Here is an 18,686-nt window from a genome sequence, read left to right as displayed (position 1 = left end):
AAACATGAAATTGCTGATCTGTTGTTAGTGATTGTAACCTGTCACTAAAATCATCTGTAGTACTTGAAGATTGGAGGGTGACCAATGTTATGCCAATTTTTAAAAAAAAGGGTTCTAGGGGAGATCTGGGGAATTACAGACTGGTAAGCCTGACCTCAGTGTCGGGCAAAATAGTGGAAACAATTATAAAAAATAAAATTATGGAACATGTAGACAAACATGATTTAATGAGACAGTCAGCATGGGTTCAGCTGAGGGAGGTTTTACCTCACCAATTTGCTTGACTTCATTGAAGGAGTGAATAAACATGTGGATAAAGGTGAGTTGGTTGATGTATCTAGATTTCCAGAAGAATTTTGACAAAGTTCCTCATGAGAGGCTCCTGAGAAAATTAACAAGTCATGAGATAGGAGGTAATATTCAATTGTGGATTAAGAATTGGTTATTAGACAGAAAACAAAGGGTAGTATTGACCATTTTTCTCAATGGAGGAGGGTAAATAGTGCTATTTAACTTATTTACAAATGATCTAGAAATTGGAAAGATGATTAAACTTGCAGATGACACTAAACTGTTCAAAGTTGTTAAAACGCATGCACATGGTAAGCTCCAAGCATACTCTCACTCAGAGGTATACTTTATTTATTTCTTCCATTTGTGCGTCACAAATACCTATACAAGCTCTAGGCGACATTACAAAGGAAGGGGTTAGAAGAGGGTAGGGAAGACTATGGAGGGCAGGAAGGAGTGGCGAGGAGAGAAGCATGTAGAATATTTCAAAGAAATTCCTAACTTTACAGATAGGAGCACCATCTATGTAAATAATATCTAAATGAATTAAAGAGGGCATTGGGGAGGGTTTTTTTTTAAAAAAGGGACAGAGACAGAGAGAAGAAAAAAAATTGTTAGTGAAGACGTTTGATAGCCTTTTAACTAAAGAGCTCATTTACAGAAGCGTTAAAGCAAGTGCCCTAATGGGGCTGCCTGCACAAGAAAGCGGAAAAGTGAGTGCTGCAAAGATATTACGGTCTAAAATACAATTGAACTCTTTTTTTTTTTTATCCTGTTTGCTGCATTGAATGTTTGGGGTCTGCAGAATATTAGGGGTTTTATATAACTTACTCAGCTTAGGCCCTCTGCTGTATGTTTACCGGGGTTTCCCCTATTTCAAAGAGGTAGGCATAGGTTTAGAAATTCTTTGTGATCTGTCTGGGGCAATCCCCACTCCAAAGCATAGGTGGGACTCCAATTTATTATGGGTATGCCTAAGGCAGTGGTCTCAAACTCAAATCCTTTACAAGACCACATTTTGGATTTGGAGGTACTTGAAGGGCCTCAGAAAAAAACCAGTTAATGTCTTATTAAAGAAATGACAATTTTGCATGAGGTTAAACTCTTTATATTTATAAATCTTTCTTTTTGGCTAAGTCTTCATAATAATATGGAAATTTATACCTAATTTAGACATATGATCAAGAAACTTTTATTTTATTTTTGTGATTGATAAACATACCAAGGGCTTCAAAATAGTACCTGGTGGGCCACATGTGGCCCCCGGGCCGCAAGTTTGAGACCACTGGCCTAAGGTGATCAATCTTAGTTTCCTGGGAATCCAGACTGGCGGTAAAATTTTCCCTAGCTTAAATTACTGTACTATTCAGGCTGTCCTCAAATCACTGCATTGTCAAGCGTACTGGCTAATGTAACCTACTGTGAATGTTCGCTTGTAACCTGTTCAGAGCTCCCGGGAGGACGGGATAGAAATCAAATCACTAAATGAACTGGGAGATGGAAGAATGAGCTGCAGAACTAAATGCTCCTAATAGTTCCGAGAGGTCGGAATAGAGAGATGTCATCTTGCGGTATTATGAAACAGAAGTGTGAGAGTAAGATTCTGTTAGATGCCAGGTTCCTCTGTTCACCACACACTGACCTCCTCCTCACTTGTTAGCATAAAGCAGGCTGTCTGGTGACAGCTGGAGATTTATAACCCTTCTCAGCCTTCACCAGAACAATACTGGTTTCCTGCCGCCAGTCCCCAGGCGGATCTGCTGCCGTATTTCATAGGCCCCTGTAGGAACAAAGGCTAGGGCATTGCTCTCTGCCTCTGCTCTGATAAGGAATAAAGATGGGAGGGGGAACCCACAGCCCCCTCTATGTGGAAAGGTGCAGAGCTTGGATTAATTATTGAATGCTTCTACAAAACCGACATGATGGGTGGGTTAACGATCTCTTCCAGACAAACACTGGGCAAAGCAGCGTCATACACACGACACCTTCCTAAACTGGTACCTGGCAGGTGATTTCTGATCAACTGTGGCTCAGGATAATCCGTACAATTCACGATTCTGAGCACTAGTGAAATGATGAGCAGATGAAGGTTGTGCTGTAATGAGTGTGTTTCATTTATTGGATGGAGAGTGGGGACAGGGAAGAGAAATATTGAGAGCTGTCTTAGAACCCCCTCCATGGGCCCTGAGAGAAAAGAAAAAAAGTGAAAGCTGACTCGGGATCCCATCCCCAGGTTGCAGGAGGTGAGATCCAAAAGAAAAACCTGATCTGGAGGAACCAGGCAAAAGGTCCAGAGTGATATAATTACCACAATTTTTTTTAACAGGTAGAAAAATGAGTTAGTAGCTCCTAGTGATGTGGATTGTCTTAATTCAGTATAGATCTTCTAAGTTTTAGGATTTTATTAGTTTGTTGTCTTTTTATCAACTGAATGGGATATGTTTTTGGAATTTTTATTAGTTGTTACTCACTATGATAAACTTTGGATTTGGGAGGATTTTCATATGCGTGTGAGACCACACCTTCAAAAACATATAAAAAGGATGGAGTTGGTCCAGAAGAAGGCTACTAAAATGATGGGTGCTCTTCGTCATTAGGCATATGGGGACAGACTTAAAGATCTCAATATGTATACTTTGGAGGAAAGCTAGGAGAGGGGCGATATGAGAGAGTTGTTTAAATACCTAAGGGACAAATGCGCATGAGTTGTCTCTTTCACTTGAAAGGAAACTCTTCAATGAGAGGGCATTGGTTGAAGTTAAGAGGTGATAGGCTCAGGAGTAATCTAAGAAAATACTTTTTTTTACAGAAAGAGTGGTAAATGCATGGAACAGTCTCCTGGAAGAGGTGATGGAGATGGAGACTCAGGAGGGATAGACATGTGGGATCTCTTAGAGAAAGAGATAATGATTACTGTGGATGGGCAGACTGAATGGGCCATTTGGCCTTTATCTGCCATCATGTTTCTATGTCGGGATTGGTACAAAGAATAATGCTTAATACACATGTTAGGGGCCACATTTTGGGCTTAGCCTTTGTTCCAGAGGGAGATGCCGAAAAGAACACATTGAATGCACTTAAAGTAAAGGCTCTCCCTTAGACTGATCATTTTTTGTTAGTTCTTTCTTTTCTATACAGAAACACACAAATATGACCGCAGATAAATGTCAAACGGCCCATCCAGTCTGCCCATTCGTAGCATCCACTATCTCCTCCTCTCCCTATTGGCTACGGCATTGTGAGGTCATAGAGCTTTATGGTTATAGAAACATAGAAACATGATGGTAGATAAAGGCCAAATAGCCCATCCAATCTGCCCATCTGCAGCATCCACCAGCTCCTCCTCACCCTATTGGCTAAGGCTCTTTACACCTGCATTGTGAGGTCATAGAGCATTATGGTTATAGAAACATGATAGGAGATAAAGACCAAATGACCCATCCAGTCTTCTCATACGCAGCATTCACTATCTCCTCCTCTCCCTAAGAGGTCCCATGTGCCAGACCCATGCTTTCTTGAATTCAGACACAGTCTTTGTCTCCACTAACTCTTAACATGCACTAACTTCTACGCATCTACCACCCTTTCTGTAAATGAGCTGGAATACAGCTGGGATGTTGAAAGAAAAAATTAGATTCATCTTGATTGGAAATGGATTAGGAAAAAGATTGATTCAGTTCTCTGAGCTCCTTGTGACCCTGGGCAAGTCACTTAATCCCCATTGCCCCAGGTATATTAGATAGAGTGAGAGCCCGCCGGGACAATTAGGAAAAATGCTTTGAGTACCTGAATAATTTGGAATCCATATAGAATTGTAGGATATGTGGAATATACATGATTTTTTTTTTTTTTTTAAAGCTACTGCTATTCAATATTGGAAGATGGGCAAAGATCTGTTGGTAGAAAATCAAGTTGATGATTAGTTTGGGAGTTCTTTGAAGGCTTTGGATAAACTTGACTAAATAAGACGGCAGCAAGTCCGTCCATTCTGGCAAAGGCAATGGTATATCTCTGAAATGAAAAATAAGGAACAAAATTGCATAAGTTAAAAAGATGTTGATAAACGACTGGTCTCATAGATACTAAGATCAGATGGAGGAAAGGTACTAATTTATTTATTCAATTTTCTATACTGTTCTCTCCAGGGAGCTCAGAATGGTTTACATGACTTTATTCAGGTACTAGAGCATTTTCCCTGTCTGTCCTGGTGAGCTCACAATCTAGGGTATCCAGGGCAATGGGGTGATTTAGTGATTTGCCTAGGGTCACAAGGAGCAGTGTGGGTTTGAACCCACAACCACAGGGTGTCTAACCATTGTGCCACACTCTCCCCTTATCAGTATATGAGGGCTGTTCATACTGGTAGACATAATAATTGTAAAATTAAATTTTAAAAAATGTTTTGTGTTGTGAAATTCTAGTTAGGTCCTGGGAGGGTGGCATTTTTACCACCACCAATTAAAATGAAGTTTAACGTATTGGGTCACTGGTTGCTACACATTTATTAAAAATTGTAATCCTATGCCATACTGGCAATTGTGGGGGGGTGGGCGGTTTATCATATTGGGATTATCACTTTGGAAGTTTGCCTGGTCTTTAATTTGGATCACTGTGTGATTTTTTTTTTTTGTATTTTTTTTTTGTTGGACACAGAACGAGAGAGTCAGTGAGCGCTGACCCAGTAATTTGTTCCTTGGTTCCCAGGAGGATAGTGAGCACTGGGGATGATCCCTGTTTGTTGCAGGTTCATATTGTGCTGAAATATGATTGATGGATAGACACAGAAAGAAGCAATAGAACCACCCATTTCTAAGCGAATAGCTAGAATGAGTTTTTAAAACCAGTTTCCTCAAGAATGAGAAATAAATTGGGACATAAAATGGGGAACTTAATTATTGTGCTTATTTTAACTGGCAAATGCATTTTTCGGTGACTGCTTAGGAGGTCAATGATGCAGTTTTTATGCTAATCCACTAGGTGGTGGTCTGAGCCCACATTATGCCTCTCTATCCTCCTGTCTTTGAAATCTTTTGCTTTCTAGTGACCAATTCTTTTCATCTAAATCTTACAGGATTACCCAAGACAAGGATAAGCTAGTAATAATGCAGAATAAATGGAATGCAACCAACATTCAACAGCTTTCTCAAGACTGTAATGCTTTTAATAGCTGCAATTTAAGAAAATTAAGTAGTTTGTGTTATATCACATGATTAATATCTAGTCCAGTGAGGTGTTTTAATTTTATTTGCATATGCTGAGCTGAAGACAATAATGTACTTTCTGATCCCATGTTGCCCTTCTCACTAGGGTTACTATATGGCTCCTGAAAGCACAGTTACTTACCGTAACAGGTGTTATCCATGGACAGCAGGCAGCTATTCTCACAAATGGGTGACGTCACCGACAGAGCCCGAATGCCTTGCAAATTTCCTCAATAGGAGTAGATCTGAGGAAAGCTACTGAAGCTGCCATTACTCTAACTTTATGGGCTGTGACTCTACTGTGTAGGGGTAATCCAGCCTGGGCATAGCAGAATGAGATACAAGCAGCCATCCAGTTGGAGATGGTATGCTTAGAAATAGGATATCCCAACTTATTTGAATCGAAGGAGACAAAAAGTTGAGGAGCAGTTCTGTGTGGTTTGGTACGTTCCAAATAGAAGGTCAAAGCATGTTTACAATCCAGAGTATGAAGAGCTACTTCTCCAGGGTGAGAATGAGGCTTTAGAAAGAACACTGGAAGAACAATGGATTGGTTGAGATGAAATTCCAATGCTACTTTAGGGAGGCATTTAGGATGAGTACGAAGAACCACCTTGTCATGATGGAACACCGTGAAAGGTGGATCAACAACCAAAGCTTGCAACTCACTGACTCGTCGAGCAGAAGTGAGGGCAATGAGAAACACCACTTTCCAAGTGAGGTACTACAGATGAGCCGTGTCAATTGGTTCAAATGGAGGCTTCATCAGTTGAGCAAGGACAACATTGAGGTCCCAAACCACAGGAGGCGGTTTGAGAGGAGGTTTGACATTGAAAAGTTCTTTCATGAATCTGGAAACCACAGGATGAGCAGAGAGGGGTTTCCCTTCAATAGGCTGATGGAAAGCCGCAATTGCACTGAGATGGACTCAGATCGATGTAGACTTGAGGCAGAATTGGATAAGTGTAAAAGGTAATCCAAAACAGAAGATAAGGAGGAATGCTGAGGCTCCTTATGATGAAAAAAACACCACGTAGAAAATCTAGTCCATTTTTGGTGATATCATTGTTTAGTGGTAGGCTTCCTAGAAGCTTCTAAAACATGTTGAGAGGTATCAAGCTATCATGTGTAGAGACTGCATGTTGAGATGAAGCAGAGATCCGTGACTCTGTGTAAGCAGAGAAGGAAAAATTGGTAGAAGGTATGGCTCCCTGCTGCTGAGTTGAAGTAGAAGGGAGTACCAAGGTTGTCTTGGCCACCGAGGAGCGGTCAGAATCATAGTCTGGGAAACAAGATCCTAGACTTGGAAACAGAAATGAGGAATGCCGACCTGGATGTGGTGGCGATATCTGAGACCTGGCTCACAGACTCCCACGGGTGGGACATGGTCATACCAGGTTACAACTTGGGACAGGGAGGGCAAATTGGGAGGTGGGGTAGCATTATATACTAAAGATGACATTAAGGTCACCAGAATCACAGATGTACAGTACACTGGGGAATCCCTTTGGGTAAATTTGGCCAGAGGGAAGGACAAATGCCTGTATCTTGGCGTAGTATACAGACCCCCAAGACATCAAGAAGACCTAGATATGGAATTAATCGAAGATATAGAGAATATCACCTTGCGGGGGAAACAGTATTGGTAGGTGACTTCAACATGCCCGATGTGGATTGGGTCACGCTTTCCTCTGCTTCCGGCAGCAGCAGGAAGCTATTAAACTCTTTGAATGGAGCAGGACTCAGGCAACTGGTATTTGAGCCAACAAGGGATCAGGCAATTTTGGACTTGGTACTTACCAATGGAGAAAGTATCACAGAGGTCTCGGTAGGTGAAACTTTGGCCTCCAGCGACCACAATATGATATGGTTCAATCTCAGGAAAGGTTTCACGAAATCTACCACACTGACCAAGGTTCTCAAGTTCAAGGACACAAACTTCCAAGACATGGGAGACTTCGTTCACCAGGCACTACAAATCCAAGCAGACACCGACAGCGTTGAAGAAATGTGGTCCACTTTGAAAACCACTATACAGGAAGCAACAAACCGCTATGTTAAATCAGTAAGCAAACGGAGTAGGAACAACAAACCACAGTGGTTCTCTATGGAAATCTCGGACCTCATCAAAGAGAAGAAAAAAGCATTCATCTCTTACAAACAATCAGGGACTCAGGACTCCAGAGTAGATTATCTGACCAAATCAAGAGCCGTCAAAGCGGCAGTTAGAAAGGCCAAATTCCGCATGGAGGAGTCTCTAGCAAAGAACATTCAGAAGGGAGATAAATCCTTCTTCAGGTATATTAGTGACAGAAAAAAGAACTCGGGCGGGATAGTACGACTCAGAAAACCAGACGGAGACCAGCAGCGTCTACTGCGAGCTGTCAAAAATCAAGGTCTCATCAAGGTCTCATCACCCAACTCCCTGAGTACCCTGACAACCTACACCCCAGGGTACTCAGGGAGTTGGGTGATGTCTTGGCGGAACCACTATCCGCGCTCTTCAATCTCTCCCTTAGTACAGGTAACGTCCCGATGGACTGGAAGACGGCTAACGTCATTCCACTACACAAGAAAGGCTCCAGGATGGAGATGGCAAACTACAGACCAGTGAGTCTCACTTCAATAGTGAGCAAACTAATGGAAACCCTAATCAAACGTCAATTGGATAGGATCATGGACGAGGAGAATCTACAGGATCCCCGCCAACATGGATTTACTAAGGGGAGATCCTGCCAATCCAACCTGATCAGCTTCTTTGACTGGGTGACGAAGAAGCTGGATGTTGGTGAGTCCCTGGACATCGTCTACCTGGATTTCAGCAAAGCATTTGATAGCGTGCCACACCGCAGGTTGTTGAACAAGATGAGTTCTTTAGGTTTGGGCGACACATTAACCAAATGGGTTGGGAACTGGCTTGGAGGGGCTTCAGAGAGTGATGGTGAATGGCACCCCCTCCGAAATGTCAGAGGTGATAAGTGGAGTGCCACAGGGCTCCGTCCTGGGACCGATCTTGTTCAACATCTATATAAGAGACTTGACAGAAGGGCTCCGAGGTAGAATAACATTATTCGCTGATGATGCCAAACTGAGCAATGTAGTGAGCAAAAGCTCAACAGACAAAAAAGCAATGGCAGACGATATGGTGCATGACTTACTTCTGCTGGAGCACTGGTCTAGGTCCTGGCAACTCAGTTTCAATGCCAAAAAATGCAAAGTCATGCACCTGGGAAGCCAAAATCCATGCAAGATTTACACCCTAAATGGCGAGATCCTGACAAGAACTGAAGCAGAAAGAGACTTAGGGGTGATTGTCAGGGAAGATATGAAGTCTGCAAACCAAGTGGAGCAAGCTTCATCCAAAGCAAGGCAAATCATAGGTTGCATACGCAGGAGTTTCGTCAGCCGTAAACCTGAAGTCATTATGCCACTGTATAGATCCATGGTGAGACCGCACCTGGAGTACTGTGTGCAATTCTGGAGGCCGAATTACCGCAAGGATGTGCTGAGACTGGAATCGGTCCAGAGAATGGCCACCAGATTGGTCTCGGGACTCAAGGAGCTCCCGTACGAGGAGCGGTTGGGGAAATTGCAGCTCTACTCACTCGAGGAACGTCGAGAGAGGGGAGATATGATCGAGACATTCAAATATCTCACGGGCCGCATCAAGGTGGAAGAAGACATCTTCTTCTTCAAGGGTCCAGCGGCAACAAGGGGGCATTCGTGGAAAATCAGGGGCGGGAAACTGCACAGTGATACTAGGAAGTTCTTCTTCACTGAAAGGGTGGTTGATCGCTGGAATAGTCTTCCACTTCAGGTTATTGAGGCCAGCAGTGTGCCGGATTTTAAGGCCAGATGGGATATACATGTGGGATCTATCCGCAAAGATAGATAGGGAGGGTCACCGGAGTGGGCAGACTTGATGGGCCATGGCCCTTATCTGCCGTCTATTTCTATTTTTCTATGGTGGCACGATCATTCTTCAACTTGACCAGAGTCTTGAGAATGAGAGGAAATGGAAGGAAGGCATATAGGAAGAGATTCGTCCATTCCAGAAGAAAAGCATCTGCCTCGAGGCGATGAGGAGAGTATATCCTGGAGCAGAACTGCAGTTTGTAGTTGTGGGGAGCTGCAAAGAGGTCTATATGAGGTGTTCCCCACTGTGAAAAAATGTGATGAAGAGGCGAGGAATGGAGTGTCCATTCGTGAGGTTGCAGAAGACGACTCAAGTTGTCCGCCAAGCAAAGGTGTTGTGGCATATTGCCCAATCCCAAACCTCCAGAGATTCTTGACAAAGGGAGGCAGAACCCGTCCCTCCCTGTTTGTTGACATAATACATGGCGACTTGGTTGTCCGTCCGAATGAGGACTTCTTGGTCATGAAGAAGATGTTGAAAAGCATTGAGAGCTTTGAGGATCGCTCTGAGTTCCAACAGATTGATATGACACTGATGATCCATACTGGTCCAGAGGCCTTGAGTACGGAGACCATCGAGATGAGCGCCCCAAGTGTAGGTCGAAGAATCTGTCATGAGGACCTTCTGATGGGGGGGCATTTGAAAAAGCAAGCCTGTGGAAAGATTTGAAGAGAGCATCCGCCAACGGAGAGACTGCTTCAAAGAAGGAGTGACTGTTATGTGTTGAGAAAGTGGATCGCAAACCTGCGTCCATTGAGATGCCAGAGTCCATTGAGTAATTCTGAGGTAAAGTCTGGCAAAAGGAGTCACGTGTACTGTGGAGGCCAAGTGACCTAGGAGTACCATCATGTGTTTTGCTGAGATGGAAGAGCGGGAAGACACTATGACAAGAGTTGAAGAAGAGCTTCCAGACGTTGTTGTGGGAGGAATGCTCTGAGTTGGACAGTGTCCACAACAGCTCCAATTAATTGTAGATTCTGTGAGGGCTGAAGTTGGGATTTGGGAAAGTTGATTTTGAATCCCAAACTTTGTAGGAACCAGGTAGTCTGTTGGGTCGCTACAATAACCCCTTGAGATGTTGAATCTTTGAGCCAGTCGTCGAGGTAGGGAAATACCTGAAGACCATGGTTCTGTAGAGCTGCTGCTACCACTACCAGGCACTTGGTGAAAACTCTGGGGATGAAGCCAGGCCGAAGGGTAGCACTCTGTATTGATAATGCAGATTCCCCACCCAAAATCTGAGATATTGACGGGAGGCCGGATGAATGGGGATATGAGTGTAGGTCTCCTTGAGATCCATAGAGCATAACCAGTTGTTCTGCTCTAAAAGGGGATAAAGGGATGCCAGGTATAACATTCGAAAATTTTCTTTGACCAGAAATTTGTTGAGAGCCCTGAGATCCAAAATGGGCCGCAGATCGCCCGTCTTCTTCGGAACAAGAAAGTAACGGGAGTAAAACCCCCCTGTTCTGCTGTTCCAAAGGAACTTGTTCGATGGCATGGAGACGAAGCAGAACTTGAGCTTCCTGAAGAAGAAGGGCGGTCTGGGAAGGATACTCGCTTGGAGGAAGCTCTGGTGGAACCTGAGTGAAATGAAGAGAGTATCCTTCCCTGATGATGGTGAGCACCCAGAGGTCGGATGTAATAGTCATCCATCAGAGGTAAAAATGATGGAGACGACCTCCTATAGGGGGAAAAGAAGACAGAGTCAGAACGGTGGAGGTTATGCTCTGTTTTAAACAGTCAAAAAGACTGAGTAGCCTTAGGTGCAGCAGGTTGAGGTTTTTGTTGCTTCTGAGGCTGCTGTTTTTTAAGAGGGCGAGTGTAAGGAGCCGTCCTCGGAGCAAAATGCCGTTGATAGATATGAGCAGGGCGTGTAGGTTTGGCAGGAGCTGGCTTTGGCTTAGGTCTGACAATAGAAGCAAAGGATTTTTCATGTTCAGACAATTTCTTGGTGGCTTCCTCGATAGATTCATCAAAGAGGTCATTGCCCGCATAAGGAATATTAGCTAAGCGATCCTGAAGATTAGGGTCCATGTCAATGGTACGAAGCTAGGCAAGGCGATGCAGAGCTACAGAGCAAGCAGCTGCCCGGGCAGACAACTCGAAGGCATCATAAGATGACTGGAGGAGATGTAATCGGAGTTGAGATAAAGAAGCAAGGACTTCTTGAAATTCAAAGTGCTTTTGAGTATACAAATAAGTCAAGAATTTTGGTAATAGAGAAATGAGGAACTCAAAAAGCACAGTTACTTACCGTAACAGGTGTTATCCAGGGACAGCAGGCATATATTCTCACACATGGGTGACGTCATCTACGGAGCCCCGGCGCGGACAGCTTTTCAAGCAAACTTGATAGAAGTTTCAAGTTTGCACACTGCACCACGCATGTGCTAGCCTTCTTGCCCACTAGAGGGTGCATCTCCACCTCGTGGTCCTCAGTTCCATATCAAGCAAAGAAGCCATCCCCGGGGAGGTGGGCGGGTTGTGAGAATATATGCCTGCTGTCCCTGGATAACACCTGTTACGGTAAGTAACTGTGCTTTATCCCAGGACAAGCAGGCATGATATTCTCACACATGTGTGACCTCCAAGCCAACCCGAAAAAAAGGGCAGGTGGGAGGATGGCAATTCATGAAAACAGGTTACGTAACACCGACTGGCCAAACCGGCCGTCGCTTCTGGACAAGGTGTCCAGACAGTAGTGGGAGGTGAACGTATGAACCGAAGACCAGGTGGCAGCTTTACATATGTCCTCCATAGGAGTGGATCGGAGGAAAGCAACCGAAGCCGCCATCGCCCGGACCTTATGCCCCGTGACTCGACCCGAGAGCGGGAGACTAGCCTGAGCGTAGCAAAAAGAAATACAAGCAGCTAACCAGTTGGACAAGGTGCGCTTGGAAACCGGATGTCCTACCCGATTAGGATCAAAGGACAAAAACAATTGAGGAACCTTCCGATGAGACTTAGTACGTTGGAGATAAAAAGCCAACGCCCTCTTACAGTCAAGCATGTGAAGCGCCGCCTCACCAGGATGAGAGTGGGGCTTCGGGAAAAATACCGGAAGAACAATGGACTGATTGAGGTGGAAATCAGACACAACCTTAGGTAAAAATTTGGGATGGGTGCGAAGAACCACCTTGTCATGATGAAACACCGTGAAAGGAGGATCCGCAACCAAAGCTTGCAACTCGCTAATCCTACGAGCGGACGTGAGTGCAATCAAGAAGACCGCTTTCCAAGTGAGAAACTTAAGAGGAGATTTGTCAATAGGCTCAAAAGGCGGTTTCATCAGGTGAGCCAAGACCACATTAAGATCCCACACAACAGGAGGAGGTTTCAGAGGAGGATGAACATTCACAAGACCCCTCATGAAACGAGACACCAGAGGATGCAAAGAGAGGGAACGCCCCTCGAGATGCCGATGAAACGCTGCAATGGCACTAAGATGAACTCTAACGGAAGTCGTCTTCAGACCAGAATTCGACAGATGCAACAGATAGTCCAGCACCGAAGACACGGGGACCGAAGTCGGGTCCAGATGGTTCGAGAAGCACCAGGATGAAAATCTGGTCCACTTCTGGGAGTAACACAGCCTAGTCGAGACCTTCCGAGAGGCCTCCAAAATCTCCCGCACTGGCTGAGAAACCGGGACCGAATTCAAGGAGAAAGGAACCAAGCCGTCAGATGTAAGGACTGAAGATTGGGATGTAACAGCGACCCCCGACTCTGAGAAAGCAGAGAGGGAAAGACCAGCAGAAGCAGAGGCTCCCTGGCACTGAGTTGAAGCAGCAGGGAAAACCAGTGTTGTCTGGGCCAACGAGGAGCAATGAGAATCATAGTGGCTCCCGTCGATTTGAGATGCACCAACGTTCTCAAGATCAGAGGGAAAGGAGGGAACGCATAAAGGAACCTCCCCTCCCAGTCGAGAAGAAAGGCATCGGCCTCGAGACGGTCCCGGGAGTACATCCGAGAACAGTAGAGGGGTAGTTTGTGAGTCTCGGGTGAGGCAAACAGATCCACCTGAGGAGTCCCCCAGCGGTCGAAGACCTCGCGCAGCACCCGGGAGTTCAGCGACCACTCGTGCGGTTGTAGAAGACGACTGAGTTTGTCTGCCAGACAATTCATCTCTCCTTGAATGTAAACCGCACGCAAGAAAATGTTCTGAGAGACGGCCCATGTCCAAAGGCGCAGGGCTTCCTGGCACAGAGGCCAAGAGCCCGTCCCCCCTTGCTTGTTTACGTAATACATGGCCACCTGGTTGTCTGTCCGGACGAGCACCACTTGATCGCGCAGGAGATGGCAGAAAGTCCGAGCAGCCAGAAAAATGGCACGAAGCTCCAACACGTTGATGTGACAGCGACGATCCGCAGCCGACCATAGGCCCTGCGTTCGAAGACCGTCAAGATGAGCCCCCCACGCATACTCCGAAGAGTCCGTTGTCAGGACCTTGCGATGCGGAGGAACGCGAAAGAGCAAACCCCCGGACAGATTGGTAGAGTTGGTCCACCAACGGAGCGAGCGCCTGAAAGACGGGGTCACAGTCAAGTGGCGAGATACTGGGTCGCGGTCCTGACGCCATTGCGAGGCCAACGTCCACTGAGGTATCCTCAGATGTAAACGAGCGAACGGTGTCACTTGGACCGTAGATGCCATGTGACCCAACAACACCATCATGCGCTGAGCCGACACTACATGCAGCTGCGAAACCTGACGGCCCAATCGAAGCAGTGCCTCCAGCCGAGGAGAGGGAAGGAAGGCTCGGAGGAGAACAGTGTCCAGCACGGCTCCTATAAACTGGAGGGATTGAGTCGGGCGCAAGTGAGACTTGGGAAAGTTCACCTCGAACCCCAGACCCTGAAGAAGCGTGATAGTCTGTAGGGTCGCTGAAATAACTCCTTCCCTGGTCGGGGCCTTGATCAGCCAATCGTCCAGATAGGGAAAGACCTGCAACCCCCGGGAGCGCAGGGCAGCCGCGGCCACCACCATACACTTCGTGAACACCCGAGGGGACGAAGCCAGACCGAAAGGGAGGACCCGGTACTGAAGGTGCAACTCCCCGACTTGAAATCTTAAAAACTTGCGAAAGTCGGGATGCACCGGAACATGGGTATACGCTTCCTTCAAATCCAGGGAGCACATCCAATCCCCCTCGTCCAAGAGAGGATACAGAATCGGAAGCGATAACATACGGAACTTCTCCCGGACCAGGAACTTGTTGAGCTTCCGGAGGTCCAAAATGGGGCGCAAGTCCCCGGTCTTCTTTGGGACCAAAAAGTAACGGGAGTAAAACCCCCGGCCCTTCTGATCGGGAGGTACCAATTCGACTGCCCAGAGGCTCAACAAGGCCCTGGCTTCTTCTCGGAGAAGGGCCAACTGGCTCCGATTGGGCGGGCAAGCCCCGGGAGGCATGTCTGGAGGCTGCCTGGAGAAGTTGAGCGAATAGCCCTCTGAGACGGTCCGGAGCACCCATGCGTCTGACGTAATCTCTGACCAAGCCCCGGCAAAGGCCGTGAGCCGACCCCCGATGGGAAGGGGGTTGGGCGACATCGCGGCGGGGGCCAGCCCCCAGCCGCCCATCCCGTCAAAAGGACGGCGCCGGCTTGGATGCCCCTTGCGCAGCGGGCTTGGAGGGACCCCCCCTACCCTGTTGGTTTTGTGGACGTCGGGGTGGAGGTCTCGAAAAGGCCGGCGTCGATTTCTGGGGATACCGCCTAGGGGGCTGCCTAAATGCCCTTTGAGGGGTGGGCTTAGGCTTTGGGCGCACCAGTGAGGCCAGAGAGCGCTCTTGGTCAGAAAGCCTCTTGGTTGCCGCCTCTAAAGAGTCGTCGAATAACTCCGACCCCATGCAGGGTAGATTAGCCAAGCGCTCCTGCAGGTTGGGGTCCATCTCGAGGGTACGCAGCCACGCCAGCCGGCGCATCGCTACCGCACATGCCGATACCCTCGAGGCCAGCTCAAATGCGTCGTACACTGCATGAAACAGATATAGACGCAGTTGGGACAGGTTCGACATAAATGTGGCAAACCTGTCCCTGTGCGAATCCGGGATCACCCCCTGGAATTCCGGAAGGTCCTTCACCATTGATCTGAGGTAGGAGGAATAAGAGAAGGCATAATTGAGGACCCTCGTCGCCATCTGAGAATTAGCATACAGTCGGCGGCCAAATTTATCGAGGGTCCGCCCCTCTCTCCCAGGGGGGACCGCAGCGGAGACCCTGGAAGGCTGCGATCGTTTGAGAGCTGACTCCACCAGGAGCGACTGATGGGATAGCTGCCCCTTGTCAAACCCTTTGGGGGGAATCGTCCGGTACTTAGATTCCATCTTGGTGGGCACCACCGCGACCGTAAGAGGGGTCTCGAGGTTCCGAAGTAAGGTCTGAAGGAGGACCTTGTTTAACGGAAGGCGGGGGGATTCCCTCGGAGGGGCAGGAAGATCCTGCTCCTCCAAAAATTCTTTGGTATAGTGGGAGCCCGCCAACAGGTCCACCCCCAGAGCCTTAGCCATGTCATGGACAAACTTCGAAAAAGAAGACGTCCTTGCGGGCGGAGAGGGTGTCCGAGACTGCTCCGCGGAGCCGAAGGGAGAGGCTTGGCGAGAATACCTCAATTCCATACCGGATCCCGAACCCCACGAGGCACGGTCCCGTGACCTCGAAGGGGTCGGGGACCGATCCCGCCTGAAAGACCCCTTGGGGGAACCCCCCGGGGTACGGGGTACGGAGGCCCTTCCCTTCCGCCCCGGCGAGGAGGCACGGGAACTCTCCCGGATCGGGGACCGCAAAAGATTTGGGTTATCGAGTCGGAGTTCTTCGACTCGTAAAGCCCCGCCCTCGGGAGGCGTCGAGCGACCACGCCCACGAGGCGAGGCCCGAGATCGTTTAGCCCTCTTCAGGCGGTGTTTCGCCCGAGGCTTGCACGAGGGCGAGGAGCCCCGGGAAGACCTTGAAGACGAGGTCGAAGAAATCCGGCGCACCCGGCGCTGCTTGTCCCGGGACCGAACACTACCCTCAGGCTGGCTCACCGAGGTCGGGACTGAGGGGAGAGCCGAGGTCGAGGCCGAGGGTGCTTCGGCCGCCGAAGCCCCGGTGCCCGAGGCCGAGGTCGCCAACTGCGGGGCCGCCGAGACCGAAGCAGTCGAGGCCGAAGCCTGCTGCAGGGACTCAATGGCCCCGGACAGCTCCGAGGAAATTAACGCTCGGAGCAAGTCCTGGAATGCCGGGATCGTCAGACCCGATGGCAACACCTGGCGATGCTCCTCAGAGGGCGACCTCGGTCTCGAGTATTCCCTCGGGGCAATCGCCTTAGACACCCTGGGCTGGGTAGAGGTCGACGTCCCCGTCGACGAAGAGCCCGAGGATGGCTTCTTAGATCCAGGAGCTGAGGAGAGAAGTGGAGACTTACCCGAGGCCTTGCTGGACGATGGAACCGGCTTCGAGGGCACCGAGGGCCGAGGCGAGGCAGGAGGTCCCGAAGCCGAAGCCGAGGCCGAACTCGAGGCCTTCCCCGTCGGGACGTCGACGGAAAAAAGTTCCGCCATGCGGGCTCTTCGGCGTTTGAGAGCCCTTTTTTGAAAGATTCCACACTTCGGACAGGCGTCTGTTGGGTGTTGGGGCCCCAAGCACCTCAGGCAGCACCTGTGGGGGTCAGTGATCGACAAGAGCCGGCCACACTTACCGCACTTTTTGAAACCTGTTACGGGCCGGGACATAGGCCCAAAGTAGGCCGGGAACGAACGAGGTTCCCCGGCCCTGGCTACCGGGAGCCCCCGGAGCGACGAAAATGAAAAAGTGTTTTCTTTGATTTCAAAAAAAAAAAAAAAGAAGATAAAAGAGTACAAAAACGCAGCGACCGCGTCGAAAAAACGTCCACAGCCGCGGCGACAGAAGGCTATCACGAGCACAATTTATCCACAGGGCTTCTGGCTCCGCGGATGAAATTGAACTGAGGACCACGAGGTGGAGATGCGCCCTCTAGTGGGCAAGAAGGCTAGCACATGCGTGGTGCAGTGTGCAAACTTGAAACTTCTATCAAGTTTGCTTGAAAAGCTGTCCGTGCCGGGGCTCCATAGATGACGTCACCCATGTGTGAGAATATCATGCCTGCTTGTCCTGGGATAATAAGTAATAAAATGAAAATTATAATTGAGGACTTTAGAGGACATCATGGCATTTTGATAGATGTGACGTCCAAATTTGTCCATAGTTTTCCCTTCCCTTCCAGGAGGAACGGTGGCATAAACCTTGGAAGGATGGGACCTCTTCAAGGAGGACTCGACTAGCAGGGATTGATGAGATAACTGTGAATTGTCAAACCCTTTGCGATGTACAGTTTTATACCTAGAGTCCAATTTTCCTGGAACAGCCAGTATGGTATAAGGTGTCTCCAGGCATTGACCAAAAGTCTGAGACAAAAGCTTGTGAAGAGGAAGCTTAAGTGACTCTGCCGGAGGTTGAGGAAGATGCATGACTTCGAGGTACTCCTTAGAGTATTTGGAACCAGCATCTAATTGAAGATCCAAGTCAACAGCCATCTGACGAAGAAAATATGAGAAAGATAGCTGATCCGCCAATGCTTTGCCTTGAGAAGGACTCGAGGACATCGAGGCAGCCTGGGTCGAAGATGAAGCTTCGGCAGGAAAAAAGGCATCAAAAGAATATGGAGACTTGGACGAAGCAATCAAAACCGCTGCATCCTCGAGGTTCGGAAGTGGAGACCTCGAACGAGGAGTCGGTGGTCTAGTCGAAGTAGGAGTAGAGCGAGGCTTAGTTGAAGAGGGTTGTTCTTTAGAAGAAGAACTATGCCTGGAAGTATGCCTCGATGAAGGCCTCTATCGTCGGTGAGAACTGTGCTTGGAAGCAGATCTCGAAGATCGAGAAGACTTTGCCACGGAGACAGAAGCAGCCGATGCTACCAAAGAATGGATAGGACTGGAGGCTGTAGATCAAAGCTCCAGAGGCTTGGTGGAGGAACCTTGATGCACTCCCAAAGGCTCTGCTCCTTGTATAGAGTGTGAGGATTCCTGCCGAGGCACTTGCAAAGATTCTGCTCCTTGCTTCGCATGCTTGGATGCCAGACCAGACACTCGCAGAGACTCTGCTCCCTGCAAAGAGTGTATAAGCTCAGACTGAGGCAAAGGAAGCGGATCAATCTCGCGGGAGTCTGCTGAATGCTCAGGCTGGATGAGAGGAAGCAGCTTCGGTCCCATATTAGTAAGGAACTGAATGAATTGCTTTTCCAACTTGGTCTGGAAGGAAGCCAGCAAGGATGGATCCACA

The 18,686-nt window shown here is 48.0% G+C and overlaps 1 long non-coding RNA gene across 1 annotated transcript in view; it reads left to right on the top strand.

The window, feature by feature from the left end:
* Nucleotides 1-18,686, top strand: part of LOC117351071 — a 228,646-nt gene that overhangs the window by 97,046 nt on the left and 112,914 nt on the right. The gene's annotated exons all lie outside the window — the stretch shown is intronic.

The sequence above is a fragment of the Geotrypetes seraphini genome, chromosome 17, assembly GCF_902459505.1.
Source record: "Geotrypetes seraphini chromosome 17, aGeoSer1.1, whole genome shotgun sequence".
Lineage (NCBI taxonomy): Eukaryota > Metazoa > Chordata > Amphibia > Gymnophiona > Dermophiidae > Geotrypetes > Geotrypetes seraphini.
The sequence above is the reverse complement of the archived record's forward strand: the minus strand, read 5'-3'. Positions and strand labels throughout refer to the sequence as shown.